General features: G+C 39.9%; 1 long non-coding RNA gene across 2 annotated transcripts in view; it reads right to left on the bottom strand.

The window, feature by feature from the left end:
• Positions 1-875: 875 nt before the first annotated feature.
• Positions 876-21,093, bottom strand: part of LOC123504275 — a 58,240-nt gene continuing 38,022 nt past the window's right edge. For both annotated transcript variants that reach the window (XR_006674782.1, XR_006674781.1), the window contains 2 exons: positions 9,063-9,112; positions 876-1,156 (listed from right to left, as the gene is read on the bottom strand). This is a non-coding gene — a long non-coding RNA (uncharacterized LOC123504275). The remainder of the gene's footprint in view (positions 1,157-9,062; positions 9,113-21,093) is intronic.

The raw sequence follows: 21,093 nt of genomic DNA on the forward strand, positions 1-21,093 counted from the left end.
TTACAGGTCAGTGTAAGAAAACTTGAGCCAGTTACAAGACTTTAATCCTAAACACTTCACAGTTTTATCTATTACATTCAACAATCTATACAGTCAAAGATAATTCATTTTTTCTTTTGTGGTGGTGATGGTGGTGGTGGTGGTGGTGGTGTGGGTGGACACGGGCCATCACTAATAACTCAAAATAATAAAGAACAATAGATTTAATTAAGTCTTTCAATGGCACTTTCACAATTCCACAGTAAATTTAGGTAAATAGAACATAATTATTAACAAAAAATTCAGAACACGTCGGAACATCACAGCGGCACTTGAAAATAATCCTGATGAGAGGAATAAAATGTTTAGGAATATGAATTATACTAGATTCATAACTAACAGCTCCTCGTCGTCCTGCGTGGGAGTCCCCGTGGCTGCCATTCACAGAGTAGTGCTTGGAGTGGCAGCTGGAGGAGATCACTTGGGTGGGCATCAAACAGTGTCTTACTGACTGAGGAGGCCGTGTTGAAGTGTAGGCCGGTGGTGGTGGTGGTGGTGGTGGTGGTGGTGGTCTTGAGCAGCGAGTGTTCGAGTACATGTCATATGATAGTGTTACAGATTAGATCATGCGAATAAAGTAATGCTTGTTGGCGTTAATCCTCTTCTCTCTCTCTCTCTCTCTCTCTCTCTCTCTCTCTTCCTTTTCTTCGTTTTTATCTATCTTTTATTAATCTTAGTTTGGTTTGGCATTTTTTTCTTTTTTCTACTTTGTTGTTGTTGTTGTTGTTGTTGTTCGGTCATTTTCTTTTCTTTCTATTTTATTTTATTATTACTACTTTTCTTACATTTTTCTTTCTTTTTCTAACTCTTCTACCACCCACCACCTTCTTCTCATCTCTTATTATCACTATTACTACTGTTATCATTTACTACCATCATTATTATCATTATCACCATGCATCATCACCAACATCACCACCGCCATCATAACCAGACACCAGACACACACACACACAAGCATTCTCGGCGTCATTCCGGCGTGCTATACAACCCGACGTTCACGTCGTAGCATTAATGAATGGTCCATGGCCTGAGCGAGCCGTGCAGCGCGGTGACAAGGGGCGGATCTGCTTCATGAGGGCAGCGGACAAGCGTGGCAGGAGGGCAGGGGTGGGAGCTGCGGAGACATGATAGCATCCCATTCTTTTCACACAAAGTGGGGCAGGACAAAGGCTGCAGGCTTTGTAAGAGAGAGAGAGAGAGAGAGAGAGAGAGAGAGAGAGAGAGAGAGAGAGAGAGAGAGAGAGAGAGAGAGAGAGAGAGAGAGAGAGAGAGAGATCCTACATTCATTCCTGAATATTAGATTAAACTATTTTCAAATCTGAAACCAAACATAAGGCGCGTGGCACTCACATACCCGCGCGCGCACACACACACACACACACACACACACACACACACACCGTGAAAGTGTCTCAGTCTTTATACAGGATGTATGTCTACTATAAACTGTGTGTGTGTGTGTGTGTGTGTGTGTGTGTGTGTGTGTGTGTGTGTGTGTGTGTGTTTGTGTGAGGTGAATTGTGAAATGATTATATGCTATGCTAAATATCAATACAGCAAACCCCCGATTACCCGAAAACAGATTATCCGAAAAACGGGATTATCCGAAATCGATTTTAATAATGCAATTAAAATTCGTATTTTTTTTCTATACTACAACGTTCTAAAACATTAGACATGAAAATAAATCAAAATAACTACATATATACTATTAACACATTATTAAAACTATCCCATGAACTTTGTTTTGTTTCTCCATATTTGGGCGTTTGCATTATGACTGATTGGCATCACTAGTTAACTTTTTTTCTGCCTATTCATGGTGAAAGGATTCATTCGGTTCGTGTAATTCTGTCGCTTCGGTTTGGCTTCTGTAATTCGGTTTTGCATATTCGGGCGTGGTCGGTAATTTGTCTTCGGTTCTTCATTTGATTTAAGGTGTATCAGTACTTGGCACCCTTTTTTGTTTTCCTTCTGTCCTTTTATTTGTTAGCCTAATTTCTTTCATTATAGCTTGCCAAGGGGAACACTCTTAAACTAAAGACTGTTTTCATTACCGGGAAAAAAAAAACTTTTCTGAAGGTGAGCTATATTCTGATCTGACTGAATTTTCTTTTCTTTTGCTTTTTAACTTACTCTTACTCTACTTTAGCTAATTTTAATAACATTTAAAACAATATCTAAAATTAATAAGAACAATTAAAATAAATACGTCTTAATCGTGTTTTTTTTTTTAGCGTATTGTGCGTTTGTTTTCTTTCATTGTTTACAATCGGCAGTTGGCAGTCGCGCCACTGTGTTTACACTCGCCAGCCGCATTCTACGAACTGTGTTTCCACCTCGCTTCTTTCATCAGCACCATGCCTAAGGTGTCCAAAAGAAACCGGGAAAAGGAAGAAAGTCGTCCTTACCATACAGCAGAAGCTGAAGATATTGGACAAGCTGAAGGCGGATCAATAGGGAACGTCCATCGCCCAGGAATATGGCCCCAAGAAGGGGGTTTCGTAACAATAGCTGTCTGTCAATGAACGTGTTTAAGTTTTCTGTTCTTTTCTGTGTTAGAGCAAGGGTTTACGTGGGATATATTCGCATGTATGGCAGCATATCATCCACTAGAGTATAATCCAATTACACATTTTTCCAACGTCTACATCTTAAACTCTTTAAGACATTCACAGTAACTTTTCAAAGGCTAAAGAGACGATTATGGGGGTTCTCATGGATGTTGGTCTCATGTCAATCTATAGAATACTTGTCAAACTAACACTAAGGTCTTGGAGACAGCATTATAAATCTCAGTTGATTGCACTACACCCTATTTAACCCCTTCAATACTGTGACACATTTTTACCTTGAGATTTGAGTACAATTAGACTATTTTATTGGCATTAGGAAGGGTCTATGGAGGTCAGAAGATGAATAGTAAGCAGAATGAATATGAAAATGCGTCATGGTACTGAAAGGGTTAAAGATAGTGGTGAAACGTAACAAATAATTTCAGTACATAATGACAACTTGTAGCCAAAACTATGGAATTCCCTCTCTTGTGTGCCGCGAACGCTGCACACCACCATCATTCACAGACTGCCACTGTAAAATATAACAACAGAGATGTATAGCGATGAACTATTTCCACACATTACTTGAAAAATAAACCCGACACGCGCCTCCACTTTATTGAACTGCACGTCACTGAATTTTACGAAAAGTTTCACCGTTTACCGTAAATATTCACTGCACCTGTATATGCCAATAGTGAAATAAATTGAAAGTATTATGAAAGCTAGTTGAAGGGTTAACATGCGAGCGCGCGTACACACAGACACACACACACACACACACACACACACACACACACACACACACACACACACACACACACACCCCTGTACATTTTCAGTGTAATTTTTTACATTGCCAAACTAATAAACCGTATATTATTATTATTATTATTATTATTACACACACACACACACACACACACACACACACACACACACACACACACACACACACACACAGATACAGCACTCAAACACACAGTCCTCTCCCTCCTCTGGTTTCACTTTTACTATGTTACTGTATGCCTCTTAGTTTACTTCTTTTCAACAGCTAATTATGAACAGGTCTGATTAAGAATGAAATTTCATATTTTTTCTTTTACTTCAAACCATTCTGATATAAAGAAAAAATAGTATGGACTTAAATCAATAGTAGCTCAGGGTTCCAAGGTATCAAAAAATTTCCTCGATGCTCATAACAGAAATAGTGCAATGGTATTCGAACTCCTTAAGCCACAGACCCGGTCCTCAACCCCTTCAGTACCATGACGCGTTTCCATATTCATTCTGCTTACTATTTGGTGATTTCATACTTTTTCTTTTTATTTATACCATGTGGGGTTTTCACGGGAATTTATGGGCTAGAGGGGATACTATCTCAAACCTCACCCGTTAGGAAACCGTTGCCCCGAATGAGGAAGCCCAACCTACACTCGGACCGTGGACAGGATTCGAACCCATGCGCTTGGAGGATCCCAAAGCACGCTTGGTTCCACTGTATCATGGCCACCACTACTTCTTCAGAAACTGATGTAGGGGGTTAGAATAATGAAGACTGTGGCCATTAACCCTTTCAAATGTCAATAAAATGGTCTAATGTATACAAATCTCTCAAGGTAAAAATTGTCCTAGTATTGAAGGGGTTAACTTGGATACAATTATCAAGAATGAAACGCAAATAATAATGGCAGTAAAAAAAATGGTTTTATAACACTAAAGAACAACCACCAACGATCAGTCCCAAGTAGTCTAAATGCCACAACTTAAAAAATGCCTTCTGTGAGATTATGGATGAAGGATAAATGAGTAAGCGCATGGCTCAGTCGGCCCCTCCTCTTCCTCCTCCCTCTTCTCCTAAACAAGCCGCTGAATCATAAAGCACATTGCAGTAAATCACAGCGACACAAACACTAGCTTATAATCGCAAGGCCGACGCTGTTTTAATGACCCCTTCATCCTCACACAATGGCATCTAGTCAGTCTGTCTCCTGCTTCACTTTCTCTTAGTTTCCTCATTGCCTTGAATCCTTTGACTGCTTTTTGGTGCATAGTTCCTTATTCACAAACTAGTTGAACATCCCTCTGATGTTTTTATTCTATAGCTACCTTTAAAGAGATTACTGATTAGACTGTTTGTGCGTTTAATTCATTTTTCTCTTTCTGGTACAAGTTTGGGAAGATTATGCCCACTTTGAAATTGGATAATCTGTATATCTGTTGTTTCTTTCTCTTTCAGCTTGCTATATGGGTTTGCTTTTGTACACTGACAACGGAGAATTTACATACAAATATTTTTGTTGTTCTTCCTGGGTCTTTAAGATTTTGCACAGTGTTGTTAGCGTTAGTTGGTGTATATCGCAGTGAAAGACTCAAGGAGGGTGAGGTGCGAGACGAGTGGCCTTCACCATAACACAGGTCGATATGCGGTTGGTGACTCCAACGCGATCTGATCGAACACATGAATATCAATCCTCACGACCGAACAATACTTGGACGGAGAACAGCGTGGAGAGGGAGAAGAGGAGCCAAACGAGACTTTCACATTTAGGACCATATTCTGAAACCCTTCTGGCCGCGCCTCATTATTCTTGAAAGACTAGCTAATGTCATATGAATGTTTGCCTTATTTTTCCTTGTGACAGATTGGTAAGAATGTAGCATATATTAATGTAATGGCAACAATACAAATAGTTGCTGCAGCTCCAAATGTTGATAAATATGTAAAATAAAGGTTGTTTACTCCATCAGCAACAATTCAGTCGGAGAACACATAACCGAAGGCGGAAGGGAGTCAGTAGAAAGTTAGTAATATTATCATAAAAGAAAAAAAAAACTTTTCTTTGACAGTATAGCAAATTTCACGGAAGCCTCTTATTTAGGAGAGAGGTGTTTAGGATCCAAACGTAGTGAGTTTCTGACAGAGCATTAGGTACAAGATTCATGCCGCCAACAAAACAAGCAGCTATAGTGATACATACTCGTACATATACTTATCAGCACCTCGGTGTGCATTGCAGTCTGAGTTACCTCCAACGAACATCACGCGGCACTGTCACACGCATATGTGATTAATACATACTAAATTGTAGCAAGGCTGCTTTATATGTATTTTTTTCTGAGAGAGTGACACACGACGATGTTATATAAACTTGCAATCGTCTACAATAAATTTAATCGATATCATTCACTACAATCATAAACTTTGCTTTTACCATTGTTAGTAAAAATGGTGTTCTTATTAGATCATATGATTATGTATGAATAAAAAGTCTTTAGCAAATCACTCGAATACCCGAATGTCTGTTGATCCCGCCTGGCCAAGGTTCCCGCGAGGCGCTGCTCAGGCTGTGTACTTTAATGCCACCAGCTCTCTCAGCCAGCAGTGGGAGGACGCTTGTCTGCCTCGGGGTCTCAGCGGGAAGCAGAATCCGTCTCGATCCACTGAAGCAAGTGAGTCACACTGGACTTCATTATAACGGGGCAGGGAAGAGTTCACTATAAAACAATGGAAATTTTAGATCCAATGTGAGCGCTAATTAGTAGTTTGATCCTAATGCACACCAGACTCCCACAATCTGACACTATTCGCTGTCTGCAAAGTGTCACTTGGCGCCGCTCTAAAATGTGATCTGATCTCGTACAGTCCACTTCGCTCTGGCCTGGTTACTTTTTTGCTTGCATTTTTATTTTATGTTAACTTTTCTCTTACGCAGTTTGTCAGGTGGTTATGTTAATCAATAGCATTATCATTTTTCTCTCCAAAAACTTGCATCTCCACGGTAAATTAAAATAAGACTTTTCATTCTATTTTCCACGTATCGTTTCAAAGCAGTTTTATCGTTTAAGGAAAAGAAACATAGACTGCGTAATAGAAAAAAAAATACAAGTATCCTAAAGGAGATGAGAAAAGCAGAATTATAACTTTTGCTATCAAATACCAAACTAGTTAAAAACAATTTGCTCTTGCGTAATTGGTCATGTCTAAAGTTTCGTTATTTACTTTTACAGAATCACTCTATTTTTTTTACCGCCTCCTGCTACTGTTTCTTGAGAGGTGGGCGTCCTAAGGAGGAGGAGGAGGAGGAGGAGGAGGAGGAGGAGGAGGAGGAGGAGGAGGAGGAGGAGGAGGAGGAGGAGGAGGAGGAGAGGAAGAGGAAGAAGAGGAAGAGGAAGAGGAAGGAGGAAGATTAGAAAGTAGAGAATAGAATGACAATTGCAATAAGAACCTTATATATATATATATATATATATATATATATATATATATATATATATATATATATATATATATATATATATATATATATAGAGAGAGAGAGAGAGAGAGAGAGAGAGAGAGAGAGAGAGAGAGAGAGAGAGAGAGAGAGAGAGAGAGAGAGAGAGAGAGTGTACAAGAAAATAAGACCACACTTCGTTGTTTAACAAAAAAAATTATATTCTCTCTCTCTCTCTCTCTCTCTCACACACACACACACACACACACACACACACACACACACACACACACACACACACACACACACACACACACACACTTTCTCTCTCTCTCGAACACACTTGGACGTTGTGAACTTGGTAACTCGAATTCCAGTTTTGCCGGAAGCTATACGTTTCCAAAGCTATCGCTGAGACGAGTAGAGTATAGAGTGGCTCAAGAATACCCGACATGCTTCCTATCAACGCTACCCTCAACGGCGCGTGCATCGGGAAAGCAATGGGAGGAAAGGAGGCAAGAGTTTTTCACAAAGGAGGCACTCAAAAGATCCTGAATCATAACTGTACGTGGAGGAAATAATCTCGACATGAATTTGAAAGTATGACGAAGACTTGGAGAGGGAATGCGAGTGAGGAGGAGGAGGAAGAAGAGGAGGTGGAGGAGGACGAGAGAAGGAATGACCGTCTCCAGGATATTGAATGTTCAATTAGTGTTATGAAGCTCTTGTCATCCGAGCCCGCCTGAGGACACCTGAGACTCACCCGATACTGACGAGGCCATTACGGCAGGATTCACCCAGCCAGCCTGCCGGACCGACCTGCCGCCACTCTCCCCCAAAACCCCCAGGCCCCAAGTAACCTGTAGAATCCTTGGTGCTCCCGCTGGGACTGCAGGCACCTACAAGAATCACCCAAACACGAGGCACTGTCATTCATACACGATACTGTCGCCCAAATAGGTAGAAAGTCACCCAAAATAAGGAGAAAGAATAACCCAAACACTGAAGGGAGAGAGAGAGAGAGAGAGAGAGAGAGAGAGAGAGAGAGAGAGAGAGAGACACAACTGGACGCCTTGAAAGGATTCGTAAGCTGTTGTTAGGGCGTGGATTATCTTTTTCAACGGGAGGGGATAAGGTAGGAAGGAGATTACCACGAGGGATCACAGTAGTTAGGAGGGATGAGAGCCGGGACAACGAGCCAAGTGGAAAAACCAGGACGCCAGTCGATACCTTGAAAAATATATACAAATGTTTGCCTCAAGAATGAACTAGAAATATCTTACGGAATAGTGAATGAGAGAAATGAGGAATAACAAGACCAAGGAAAATAATTATAATTTCCATTACAGGTTAAGGAAGCACAACAAGTGAAAAAAAATGAACATGACAAATAAACTTCATACAAAATAACAAATGCATTAATAAGTAAATAAATTAATCAATAAAGAAAAAACGAGAGTATGAAAAGGAACATAGAAAAAGAAAAGAAGAAGAAGAAGACGAAGAACAAGAACAAGAACGAGAAGAAGAAGAAGAAGAAGACGAAAAGAAGAAGAAAAGAAGAAGAAGAAGAAGAAGAAGACAAAGAAGAAGAAGAAGAAGACAAAGAAGAAGAAGAAGAAGACAAAGAAGAAGAAGAAGAAGACAAAGAAGAAGAAGAAGAAGAAGAAGAAGAAGAAGAAGAAGAAGAAGAAGAAGAAGAAGAAGAAGAAGAAGAAGAAGAAGAAGAAGAAGAAGAAGAAGAAGAAGAAAAAAAAAAGAAGAAGAAGAAGAAGAAGAAGAAATAATGTCATTTTTTGCTCTCTAAAGCCTCAATAGAAACCTTAAAAAAAAAAGGCATCTAGACAAGATAATGAACAAGAAACGTAGAAAATACCATCTCCCCTTCACCACCCAACAAAAATATTAGCTTAAGACCAAAGTGAAGCAAGATGCAACAAAGATAAAATAAAAGTTAAACTCGGTGTGAAGATGCATAATGTAGCTTCTCCACAGCACAATGTCTCTTGAGGAAAGGTGCGACACAGACAGACACTCTCACCTGTAGCTTGTCTGAGGCAGGTAATGCATCAGTTAAGCTTTGTAACGAGAATTGAAGAGCCAAACAACTGTTGGAATGAGAGAATCAGTGAATAAGAAAGTAAAGTCTTCTAAATTATCATGTTTGTTTAATGTATATGTCTGTTACTCTTTCCTTAACAAAACAATCTCTCTCTCTCTCTCTCTCTCTCTCACCAGTACTCACGTGGCTGTGGTGACGATGCTCGGGTCTGGTTTCCTTTCTTTGCTCGCGGTCTGCGGGGAGAGAGCAAAGAAATGGGTCAGTGGCTGGCAAGGAACGCACTTTGGTAGTCATGGGCAATAGTAAAGTGACATACTGCACTCGCTTCCATTGTATTTTGCGCCTTTCTTCAATCTCATACACTTTTATCTCCACAGCTGTTAATTTTTGTTGCCATGAAGGTAAGTTAGTGAAAGGAGTGCAGGAATTCCAAACGTCGAAATAAGAAAAAAAAAGGCAATAATAAGAAAATTGGTGATCCGATCAGATAATGAAAAGAGACGTCACAATGCCAAGAAAGATGATGGATTTAAAGAAATTATAAAAAGAAGTGGTCAATGAAATAAAGTTCATAATTGGGTTAGCATTAGTGGTATCAATTCTTTTTTAGTGTGTCAAGTGGAAAATTTGTGATACTGTATTGTTAACCCCTTCAGTATCATGACGCATCTCCATATTCATTCTGCTTACTATTTGGTGATTTTATACAGCTTCAGAGACTCATGTGAGGATTAAAATAGTGAAGACTCTGGCCATCAACCTTCTGACTTCCATAGACTCGTCCTAATGTCAGCAAAATGGTCTAATCGTACACAAATCAAGGTAAAAAATGTGTCCCCTTATTGAAGGAGTTTAACGCATGAATTTCCATAAGGACCATTTCTGAAAGACAAGAAAAGTTAATAGCCTGAACTTCACAGTGCTTAACTGGCGCACATTTCTTGCTTAAACTATCCATGAAATAAAAAAAACAGCCATGAAAACAACAATAACTTTCCTGCAGGCTCCAAAGTTATCGAGATGAGATGCCGAAAAGTTTGAGAACACGCTCCCTTGAGACATGATAGCGAGTTCACAGAAAAAAAAGGACAAACAGCGGGTTAAGTCTTGTACAGTCCATCTAAAGTCATATCAACTCGTTCAGTGTTATGGTTTCCCTTTAACACAACAGATAAGCGTTTGGCGAGAGTGCAGAGTATGAGGAAGTGTCTGAACGAGTGTTAGTGTCAAATTCTATTATTACTCAGTGAATCAAATTACAATAAAATAATGATAAATAAGACAAGATGAAGTAAAAAAGAATCTGCTACATCGATCTGTTTATTGTCATCACTTTCAAAGACGCCAATAAGTGGAGATTACCAAATAAATAAACAAATACAACATCGATTTTTCAGTACTATCACTCTTTAAGATGCCACAGCAGCATGAGAAGTGATCGAGTCACAGGAAAAAATATAAAAAAATAAATAATACCCATGGTTTTATCTTTGTCCAATCTGCAGTCTAGTGTTACTCCTCCAGCAGCAGCAAGGAAGTTAGTCACCAAGTTGTCTGACTCATGATTACCCTTACAACCTACACAGAGAAGCGAATTATGAGCTAAAACTAACTGCAAAACTTTCTGCTTATACAAACTAACAGACAAGCAACACGATTCAATGAGAATACAAAAAACTATAGACATTAACATAAAAAAACAAACTTACAACGATAGACACCACGATAATGACGATAAGGGAAGGGCGTTCACGTAATAAACAAATAAACAAAACAAATGGAAAGGAGGAGAAAGGGAAAAAAGTTAAAAAGAAAGCCTTCAGAGGAATGTCAGTATACGGGGTGGTAACAGAGCACTCCTGGGAATCGAAATATTGCCTCTGCGGACATCCTGTTGAGTGGAAATAATTATATAAGAACTGAGAGGCACAGATGTGAGTGGCGCCGAGCTGGGGAGAGAAGGATAGAGCAGGACATAGTAGGATAGAGCAGAGAAGAGTAGGAAGAGCAGAGAAGAGTAGGGAAGAGCAGAGAAGAGTAGGAAAGAACAGGAAGGAGTAGCAAAGATAAGATAAAGAAGAAAACAGTAGAATAAGAGATATTATGGATTAAGGCAGAGCTGTGGTGTGTGTGTGTGTGTGTGTGTGTGTGTGTGTGTGTGTGTGTGTGTGTGTGTGTGTGTGTGTGTGTGTGTGTGTGTGTGTGTGTGTGTGTGTGTGTGTGTGTGTGTGTGTAGTGGAGTGTTGTGTTAGTGGCATCATTTTCTATTTTTGCGTACGTACAGTTTCAAGTCGAGTGATTTATGAATGAACGAATGCATGTGTTCCTTGATTCTTGATGTTTCTTCGTCTTCTTCTACTACTACTGAGACTACTACTACTACTACTACTACTACTACTACTACTACTACTACTACTACGAACAACCACTAACAATATAACCAGTGACCATTAAAAATTTCCTTAGAGCAGATTAAAATCCATAAGTTATTACATCTAGAGAGAGAGAGAGAGAGAGAGAGAGAGAGAGAGAGAGAGAGAGAGAGAGAGAATGGTGATGACAATAAAACCAAACTGACAAGCTTTTATGGTCCATGTGCATCAACAAAAAGTGACGCTAATGTCCTGATAACACACCACTAAGCCGATGTGATGAGCGGTCGGCCAAAGATCACGCCGCCAGTCACGCCAAGGCAACCTAAAGCCACTCACTCACTCATAAAACCTTAACTTTCCCTCTTTACTTGCCGATTTATACGAGATTCCTTTTCAATTATTTCTTTCCAATCTCCCACTTAAGTTTTTCTATTTATTTATTTAGTTAGTTTCTTCCATATATTCTTTCTTTATTTTTTTTTTACTAAACTCGAACGTGATATACATAAATACATACATATATACGTTTTTTGTTATGTAAGTCGGGTTTAGTTTGGTTATGTACGGTTAGGATTTGGGAAGGTATAAGTAGGACTGGGTAGGGTTAAGCAGATTTGAGTAGGATTAGGTTGGGTTAGCTTGAGTTTGGGAAGGTCCAATACGAAGTCAGTGATACAGTAACATAAAGGCGAGTTTCGTTTGGGTATGTACAGTTAGGCTAAGTTGGATTGAGTTGAGTTAGGTAAGGCCGGGTTGGTTTGAATTAGGTTAGTTTCGCTTACGTGAGCCTCGATACATTGTGAATAGTACAGAATCATACTCTACTTCTACCACTTCTAATGCATTCCGTTACCCTTGAGTGATCTTTTCTTTACGTTTGTTATTCTTTACTCCTTTCTTTCTTCATTCATTTATTCCTTCCTTCACACATCTTTTTTTCTATTCCTCACTTTTTTTCTATTTCTACTTTTTAATCCTTTTTCATTTTTTCTTTCTCGTTATCCTTGCCATTTATCTTTCCCTTCTTTTCTGTCCCTCCATCAAAGCAGAAGACTTAGAATTGCCAGGAAGCACCAACACAATCGCACAAACAAAAGATTACTCGACTTTTGACTGTCTTTATTTAAGTTGACGTTCTTTCTTACACACATGCATGAACTGAAAAGGTACTCAGATAAAGAAAAAAAAAAAAAAAAAACCCATCCCAATCATTTCAAAGGTTTTATCATCCTCGAGTACTTTCAATAGATTACTCAAGCATTAAGATCAATACAGCATGACAATAAGGTAACAAAATGGCACAATAGAAACTCTCTCACTGTATCAAATGCCTTTTTTATATTACGCCTGTCACTCCTGCAGCTCTTGGTGATCCTTTTCCCTCACTCCTTCCCCCTCACCACACGCAAAACTCCCCCGGGTTATAGCAAGACTGACTGACTGACTGACTGACTGACGGAGTAACTGAATGAATGAATGGGTGGGTGAATGACTGACAGGAAAAAGGGAAGAAAAAAAAGCAATGAAACTAGAGATTGAATGACAGAATAAATTAATAGATCAAGAGAGGAAGGAAAGAAGGAAGGAAGAAAGCAGGCGAGTGATTGAATGAGTGAACGAATAAAAGAAGGAATAGGAAAAAGAAAAAAAATTAGAGGAAGGAAGGAAACAATGAAGGCAATTACTGACAGACTGAATAAATGAATAGTGAATGACATTTAAATTTACGGACGAGCTATTCTGATTAAGCTACAGAAACGATTTAATTAACCCCTTCAGTGCCATGACGTGTTTCCATATTCATTCTGGTTATTATTTATACAGCTTCAGAAAGTTATAGTGAAGACTGTGGCCATTAATGTTCTGATCTCCACAGACCGTTCCTAATGTCAATAAAACGGTCCAATCAAACACAAATCTCAAGGTAAAAATGTATATCACTACTGAAGGGGTTAACCTTACTTTGCACGCCGCCACCACCACCACCACCACCACCACCACCACCACCACCACCGATGATCATAAATACATGGAACAAAATTATTCATCAGATTTAAGATGGAATAAATTTTGAACCACTCACTGCGTAATGTTCCTTCACCCTTCACCTTTCACCCTTCACCCCAGCCTCACCCCGACCCACACCCCTCACCCCTCAACCCCTCTGTCTGTTCTGCCGTGTCGGGTGTCCTCCGTCACACTCTGCATACGTCTCTCTCTCTCTCTCTCTCTCTCTCTCTCTCTTGATTTTCATAAGTTATGCCTCCAAAAGCCAAATATTAAGGATACAGTAGGAATAACTAAACAAGGAAATATATAGGTAAGTAGACAGATAAATAAATAGATAGATAGGTAGAGAGATAGAAAGACACATTAAATAAATAAATAGACAAACAGATAGATGGATAAAAAAACACAAACCTCTTTCAAGTTATACAATTAGTTGCGTTTTGTGTGACAACTTTCCCAACAAAACGCTCCGGATGAGTCAGACAGCGTGACGTGTGCTTTTCAAACTTCGTCGCAATTGTGTCTAATCCTCTCTCTCTCTCTCTCTCTCTCTCTCTCTCTCTCTCTCTGTTCCCCATGGTCCCTGCTTTCAATCTCCTTCTCCCTTTATAAACCTCTCCTTCCCGCCCTCCTCTTTTGTGAGTGTTGGGCTTCCTTGCATTCTGAGGCGCAAATACATTGTGGATTGGCGCAACCTAATATATTGTTTCCTTACTATGTCTTCCCTTCTCCCCAGCTGATCTCCCCGCCCAAGAAGACCGAGAGGCAAGTGGATCCCGAGAAGCGAGGTAAATGCCGATACCCAGCAAGCACAAAGCAGATTACGACGCTGGGTGTTAGGGGAGGCACTCACTTGGTGTAGCTGTTGGCGGCAAACATAAAGTGGACACGTACGCACACGCAGACGCACACGCACATGCACACAAGTAAGATTCAATAAGAAGCGACGTATTACAATATTCTGTCCTTGTTACTAATGCAAGAGTTACCCAATATCGTCACTCTTTCATCCCTTTCAATGACAAACTGTGACTCAACCTGCTTCCATTCTCTCTCTCTCTCTCTCTCTCTCTCTCTCTCTCTCTCTCTCTCTCTCCTGCGTAATTTTTCGGTGGGAATAGCAAAGTAAGCTCTTTTTTCCAGACCAAACTCCTTGATATGTTAAGAAAATTTGCAAAGACGGCTGCAAGATCTGAAAAGGCTGTAGATACAATAATCGAACAGCTGTAACTCTTCCCCGTGCTTGATAAAAAAATAAAATGGTTTGGTGGAGGTTTAGACAGTAATTTCGGGGCCCACCAGTGACAGCAGGAGTGAGTGAGTAGCTCAGATCTGTTGGTGTCTGTCCGTGCTCACTCAAGTCGTCTAAGGTTGCTCGGGTGAAGTAGAAAGTGTCACACCGCCATTAGCAGTCAAAAGATTCACCTATCATACGTGGCACGAAAACGTAAGACACAGAACACTGACGATATGGCGGAGGGAAAACCAAAGCAATAGACAGGACATGAGCAGAGGAGCATGACAAAACAAAGACAGAAGCGTCAGAACAACAAGCAACGAGCTGACCACTACATCAAACAAAGCACCGCAATAAGACGCCCTTACAAGTGCACCAAATTAACAGGTAAAAGAAAACACAAACAAACTCACACGCGCGCAACACACACAAAGCAACGCGCGAAAACAAAGAGCAAGAGAGAAAATAAAAAAAAAAAAAACTTGTGGGAGGGACTGACACGATAGCCAGAGCGAGACAAAAGGCATTTGACGAGGTAAGCACTTCAAGTCACCCAAACAGTCTCCGCCCCTTCGTCCCTCCTCTCCCCACCCCACGTGAACTCAGGCAAGGGTGTCATCTTACATTCAAAATATTAACCTGCTGAAACGTCGGTTCGTAATTGTCAGGAGACTCGGGCATAACTAATTACCGGGGTCTTTAAATAACAGCACCTCGTTCATATCCGCGAGGGAGAGAGGGAGGAAGGAGAGGGGAGCCACCTGGGAGCCGCGGGGAGGGAGGGTTGGGGTAGGCAGGCAGTAAGTGATGGGGCGGGTGAGGGCGTGTGAAGGTGTTTGGTGAAGGGATTTAAGGAGAAGGAGGAGGAGGAGGAAGGGGAGGAGGAAGTACGGGTGGTGGTGGTGGTGGTGGACGACGAGGGAGAACAAAAATAAGAAAAGTCCTGTAGCTCATTCGCGATTCATAATAATTCCATAACTGTCTCGTCACACACTTATAAAACACTTTCCACGATTCTCTGAGATGACAATGTTTCATGCGGCACGACGAAAAATAAATCAGGCGGTGAATGCATAAAGGGAAGAATATCAACCCGTACTTTGAAAGCTCTTCCTTCATAAACACTAACCACAATTCTGTCTGTAATTTTTAGTTTGAGTGGATAATCTGCCACTATCACAGCGTCTATATAAGGTCTAAAGATGCCTTTCTCTGGTAAACTCTGGAACTCCCTGCCTGTTTCTGTATTTACACCTTCCTATGACTTTAACTCTTTCCACAGGGAGATTTCAAGGTACTTATCCTCTGGCTTTGAGTGACACTTTTGTCTTTGTATGGGACCGGTACCTCCGTTGGCCTTTTCTTATTGTAAATTTTGTTCCCCTTGCTGGCGCTCTTCCGACATACAAAAAGTAAATAAATTGTCGTTTAAAGTTTCACAAAGTTAGCATGCGTTTCCTACAAACTTTTGAATATTCTGCCTTTCTTCCTCAGATCTCATAAACATATAAAAAGTTCAACAGTCAGAGGGCGAGATGGACTATGATCATGTAGCCGAACTGTGCTTTGGAAGCGAAATCTAACTAAACAAGAGTGCAATAGCTAATAGTTTCTGGTCATGAGCCAGCAGACTGACCAGTTACTTTATTCATCCAGCAGTGCAGCCTCAAACCAAGACAGCTCCACGATACAAAATTCTGGCACAATACGAGTATAAGGAGCATTAGTCTTCAGCATATATAAACCTTAAACATCAAATAAATCACTAAATATCACTCATCATACTTACTTTCAAACTTAGCTTTCATTGTAACATTTTTCTTAACATTATTTACCTAATTCTATTTCTAAAACCACACGTTGCCATTAATAATAGAAAGCTACATAAACTATAGTCATTAGAGTCGATTACGCAATAATATGCAGAGTTAATCAATCTGGCGTTGTTAGGCACCAAAAGAGACTTAATGGCAGCCCCTTATGCGCACGTGCAGGGATTAAAGTTGAGGTGAAGGGGTACACACACACACACACACACACACACACACACACACACACACACACACACACACACACACACACACACACACACACACACGGGCGGGGTCAGGGTGTGCGTATAGATGACGTTGAGTGAGCAAAGTACGCTCCGTGAAGAGTAATTAAGGATTTAAGTGAGGTGTGTGTGTGTGTGTGTGTGTGTGTGTGTGTGTGTGTGTGTGTGTGTGTGTGTGTGTGTGTGTGTGTGTGTGTGAGAGAGAGAGAGAGAGAGAGAGAGAGAGAGAGAGAGAGAGAGAGAAGAAAACATGCATGGAATGAAGGAAGGAAGTGTGTGGAGACGTTGAGTAAAGATGAGGGTTGAGAGGACACAAGAAGAGGAGGATCTGGTGGATGTTTTTCGTCATAAGAATGGTGTAAGATTCTGTTGAACACTTGAACCATAGGAAAACACATTTTAGCAACAATCATGGTAATTGGAGTCATGAAATATGTTAGCAACTTTTTAATGACTGACAAAAAAATCGTTGCAAGTTATCATATATGGCCTTAGACTTCCTTATAACCCTAATATTATTCATGTCTAAAATATCCCAGCAAAATAATAATGATACTAATGAACATCCTTAAAAATCCTAATAACTTCTACTGAACACTACTAAAAACTTGAAACCTGACCATATACGGTGTTAAAATGCTTGAGAATGTTGTTGTTACTTTAATTCCTACTACCATTACTATCAAAATTCCCGCACGCCGTAATGACTCAGCGGGCGGCGGAGCTCAGGTGTGCAAGGTGGCTCTACAGTGGCAGTAGTCGTCACCTGTACTGTACATACATGCCTCTCACCTAACACGACCTTATACGGAGCCCAGGTAGAAGGATATCAGGCGTAAGGTGATTATGGTGCCTCACACACAAACAAACACACACACACACACACACACACACACACACGTGGCAGCCTTGATCTAATTTGTAAGGATTTCTGGCTTATTTGTTTTCTTCCCTTCCTTCTTCTCTGACCACAATTATCACTAGTTAGCTTCATGAATAAATAACCCCAATAATGAGCAAGATGTCCATAAGTGAGAGAGAGAGAGAGAGAGAGAGAGAGAGAGAGAGAGAGAGAGAGAGAGAGAGAGAGAGAGAGAGAGAGAGAGAGAGAGAAGGAAGGAAAGAAACTAAGACAAAACTGAGGAGGAGGAAAACAGGAAGTAAGGAGGATAAATTCATACTAAAGTAAACAATAGCATACAAACTAAGAGAAGGAAGAAAGCAAGGAAGGAAAGGAATGAAGACAGAAGGAAGAAAAACGCGAAGTATGAGGTCGGATAAATTTAGTGTAAAATATGCAAAAACTTACGAATTACGAGAATAAAAGTAGTGGATATTGATCCTATCAGAACTGGGACGCATTTTTGCCATGAGTTTTGGGTATCATTAGACAATTTTATTTACATTAGGAAGAGTCTATGGAGGTAAGAAGATTGATGGCTATGTAGTCTTCATTATTCTAACCCACACACAAGTTTCTGAAGCTGTATAAAATCACCAAATATTAACCACAATTAATATGATAACGTGTTATGGTACTGAAGCGGTTAATGAATTTGCTTTGTTTATAATGCCTTTCTGAATAAATAATTAATGAAAGTACATACATGGACTTACATGAAATAATAAGAAATAAAAGTGGAGCAAAATTATACGATATGTTGACTAACTGTACGAAGGGAAAAAAATAACGTACAAATAACAACACAAAACTACATACACACGCATCAGCTTCAATAGGACGAAGGCCTTAATACACGAACATGAAGTATTAATCAGACATGTGACAATTCAAGCGTGGTTTTGGTGAGCAAAGAGCAAATTTACCGCACATTTCAAGCAAGACAGGTGGAGCATTAATCAGGAATGTCACAACTCATGAATGGTTTTAGTAAAATACAGTGAATTTGCTGCACGTTAATAAAGCACAATATTGATACGTGCATGGAGGCTTCAAGACACTTACTTATCCTTAACTCCTTCAGTACCATGACGCATTTCCAAATTCAGTCTGGTTACTATTTGGTGATTCTATACAGCTTCACACACTTATATGAGGATTAAAATAGTGAAAACTGGCCATCAATCTTCCGATCTCCATAAACCCTCTTAATGTAAATAAAACTGTCTAATCATGCCTAAAACTCATGGTAAAAATGTGTACCAGTACTGAAGAGGTTAAATTTTCGATTATTTATTTACATATCTATCTATTTATTTATTTATTTATTTAACTATGCATTATTATTATTTTTTTTATTATTTTTTACTTTTTTTTTATTTTACATTTTCGGGTGACTAGTATCTTTGGCTGGTGTCCCTTCTACATAACATGAATAAATAGTAACCAATGAACTAGCTAAAGCATCAGTAACGTTCCATTGTTCTTCACAGCTGCAACCTTGGTGGAGCAGCGGCAAAAAAAACAGTGACGTGATGGCAGAAGATTACTCAATTACAGACCACGAGGGTAAAGAAGACGTGGTAAGCAGTCCAGTAACCTGCTGCACTTAATCCTACTGAGTTATGCATTTTCTCTCAGCTCAGTCTCCTCGCAAAAAAAAAAAAAAAAAAAAACTGGCCATTTATAGCTTCTAGGCAAGTTAAAGGTTAAAACATCTCTATAGTTTCATTCCTCGATCTCTAATCACGAGTATACAATATATACCTAATGAGACAGTATCTACTTTCCAGACTTCCACTCAAAAGGCAACTGGTCTCATCCATAAGCATGTAAGCAATGATAGGTGGAATACTACATAAACTCCGGTGAAAAGAAGCCACATGAAGGTGTTGCAATGGAGAGAAGACTTTTTTTTTCCTTTTCTGCATGTGTATCTCTCACTAGGAAGCCATACTTTGTCCTGTTCCTCCTACTAACTAATTCTCCCGCTCAACCACACGCCGTCAATGTGTGTGTGTGTGTGTGTGTGTGTGTGTGTGTGTGTGTGTGTGTGTGTGTGTGTGTGTGTTTTACGATGTTTATATCTTATATACAGAAATACATAATATTCATACAGAAAATTCTAATTATTTAGGTACATTATAGAGTATTTAACTATGCTATATAATCTATTTTTCTTTAACTATCTATTCACACTCATGTCGAAGTTAAAAAAATTCCATATAATTTCATCTCAGCATACAGGACTGATTCAGAAATTAACATCATGATTCTAACCGCTGGCTTTGTGATAATTGTCGCCACGAATAACACTGAAAACATACCCACTAATAAACAAACACTTGCTAAATATTACCAACCGAGTGACTTCAGTTTCAGAGTCGAGGAAGAAAAGAAATACACGAACATATATAAAAACAAGTGGTGATAGAGAGCTATAGATGTAAAGAAAGAAGGGAGGAACATAGCCATGGAGACTTCATATACCACACATACTTATATGAAAAATTGTGTCAGAATTAGGAGAGACAGGACAAAGATATACATATGAATAATTTCCTCCAAAGGCACGTTGAAGGGAAAGAGAGAGCCCAATAACTTCAATATTTATGCTCTAATATCACATCATCAAGATTGGGGAAAGACTGGCAATGGTACAGATTCTATATAGAAGAAGAGAAAGGGAATGCAACCTACTCTACAGCTAGTATACTTGTGTGCATGAGAAGTCTTCAAGGTTTATGTGATAATGAGCTGCAATTAAAGTGTGTGTGGAGATGTAGTGTCGAATAACCAATAACACAGTAACATTATTCAAAACACTACTACATTAGGCTAGTATATTCATTATAGATATACACATAAGTGAATGAATACATACCACAGTCAGCATTCACTACCACCACCAACAACAACAGCGGCTATACTCCTCCTATACACCAGCTTCTTCCTTGTCTGTCTCTCCACGCGATCTCGTCTGTAACAGTCTTAGGTACGAAGGAGCACATGGTCTTGTACAAGGTGTTGTGAGTGTCGTGGCCTTGACTGTGCCACGAGGGGGAACGATTACCGACAGCAAATGCACGGCTTCTCAGGATTTCGATGGTACTCTATGGTGTGTGTGTGTGTGTGTGTGTGTGTGTGTGTGTGTGTGTGTGTGTGTGTGTGTGTGACACCATATCAGGAGAAAAACGAGGAAGTCTTGCTATAGCTTCTTCAGCAATACTTTCAGAAAAATCCGGTTACCACTGTTACTAACTATAGTGCTACTACTGTTGCTGCTACGCTGGCACCAATAGTAGTAGTACTAGTAGTAGTAGCATAAGTAATGGTGAGATATAAAACAATAATAATAATACTAATAATAACAACAACAACAACAACAAGAGCACAATCAACACCACCAGTCCACCACCACCACCACCACCACTTCTACCAGTAACAACTATATTAATACCAACACTCCAACACTGCCCCCCTCACAGGAAGCGCCACCACCACCACATTCCAGCCCGGACAGCCTCCCAATAGAGTCGTCCCTTGTGCAGACTCTATATAAGCCCTGTTGACTTCGGGTGTCGCAGTTATAAATGTCCCGTCCTAAGAGCCGTGCATCACTGCCACCCGCTACC

This window comes from Portunus trituberculatus, chromosome 15 (genome assembly GCF_017591435.1).
Source record: "Portunus trituberculatus isolate SZX2019 chromosome 15, ASM1759143v1, whole genome shotgun sequence".
Taxonomy (NCBI): domain Eukaryota; kingdom Metazoa; phylum Arthropoda; class Malacostraca; order Decapoda; family Portunidae; genus Portunus; species Portunus trituberculatus.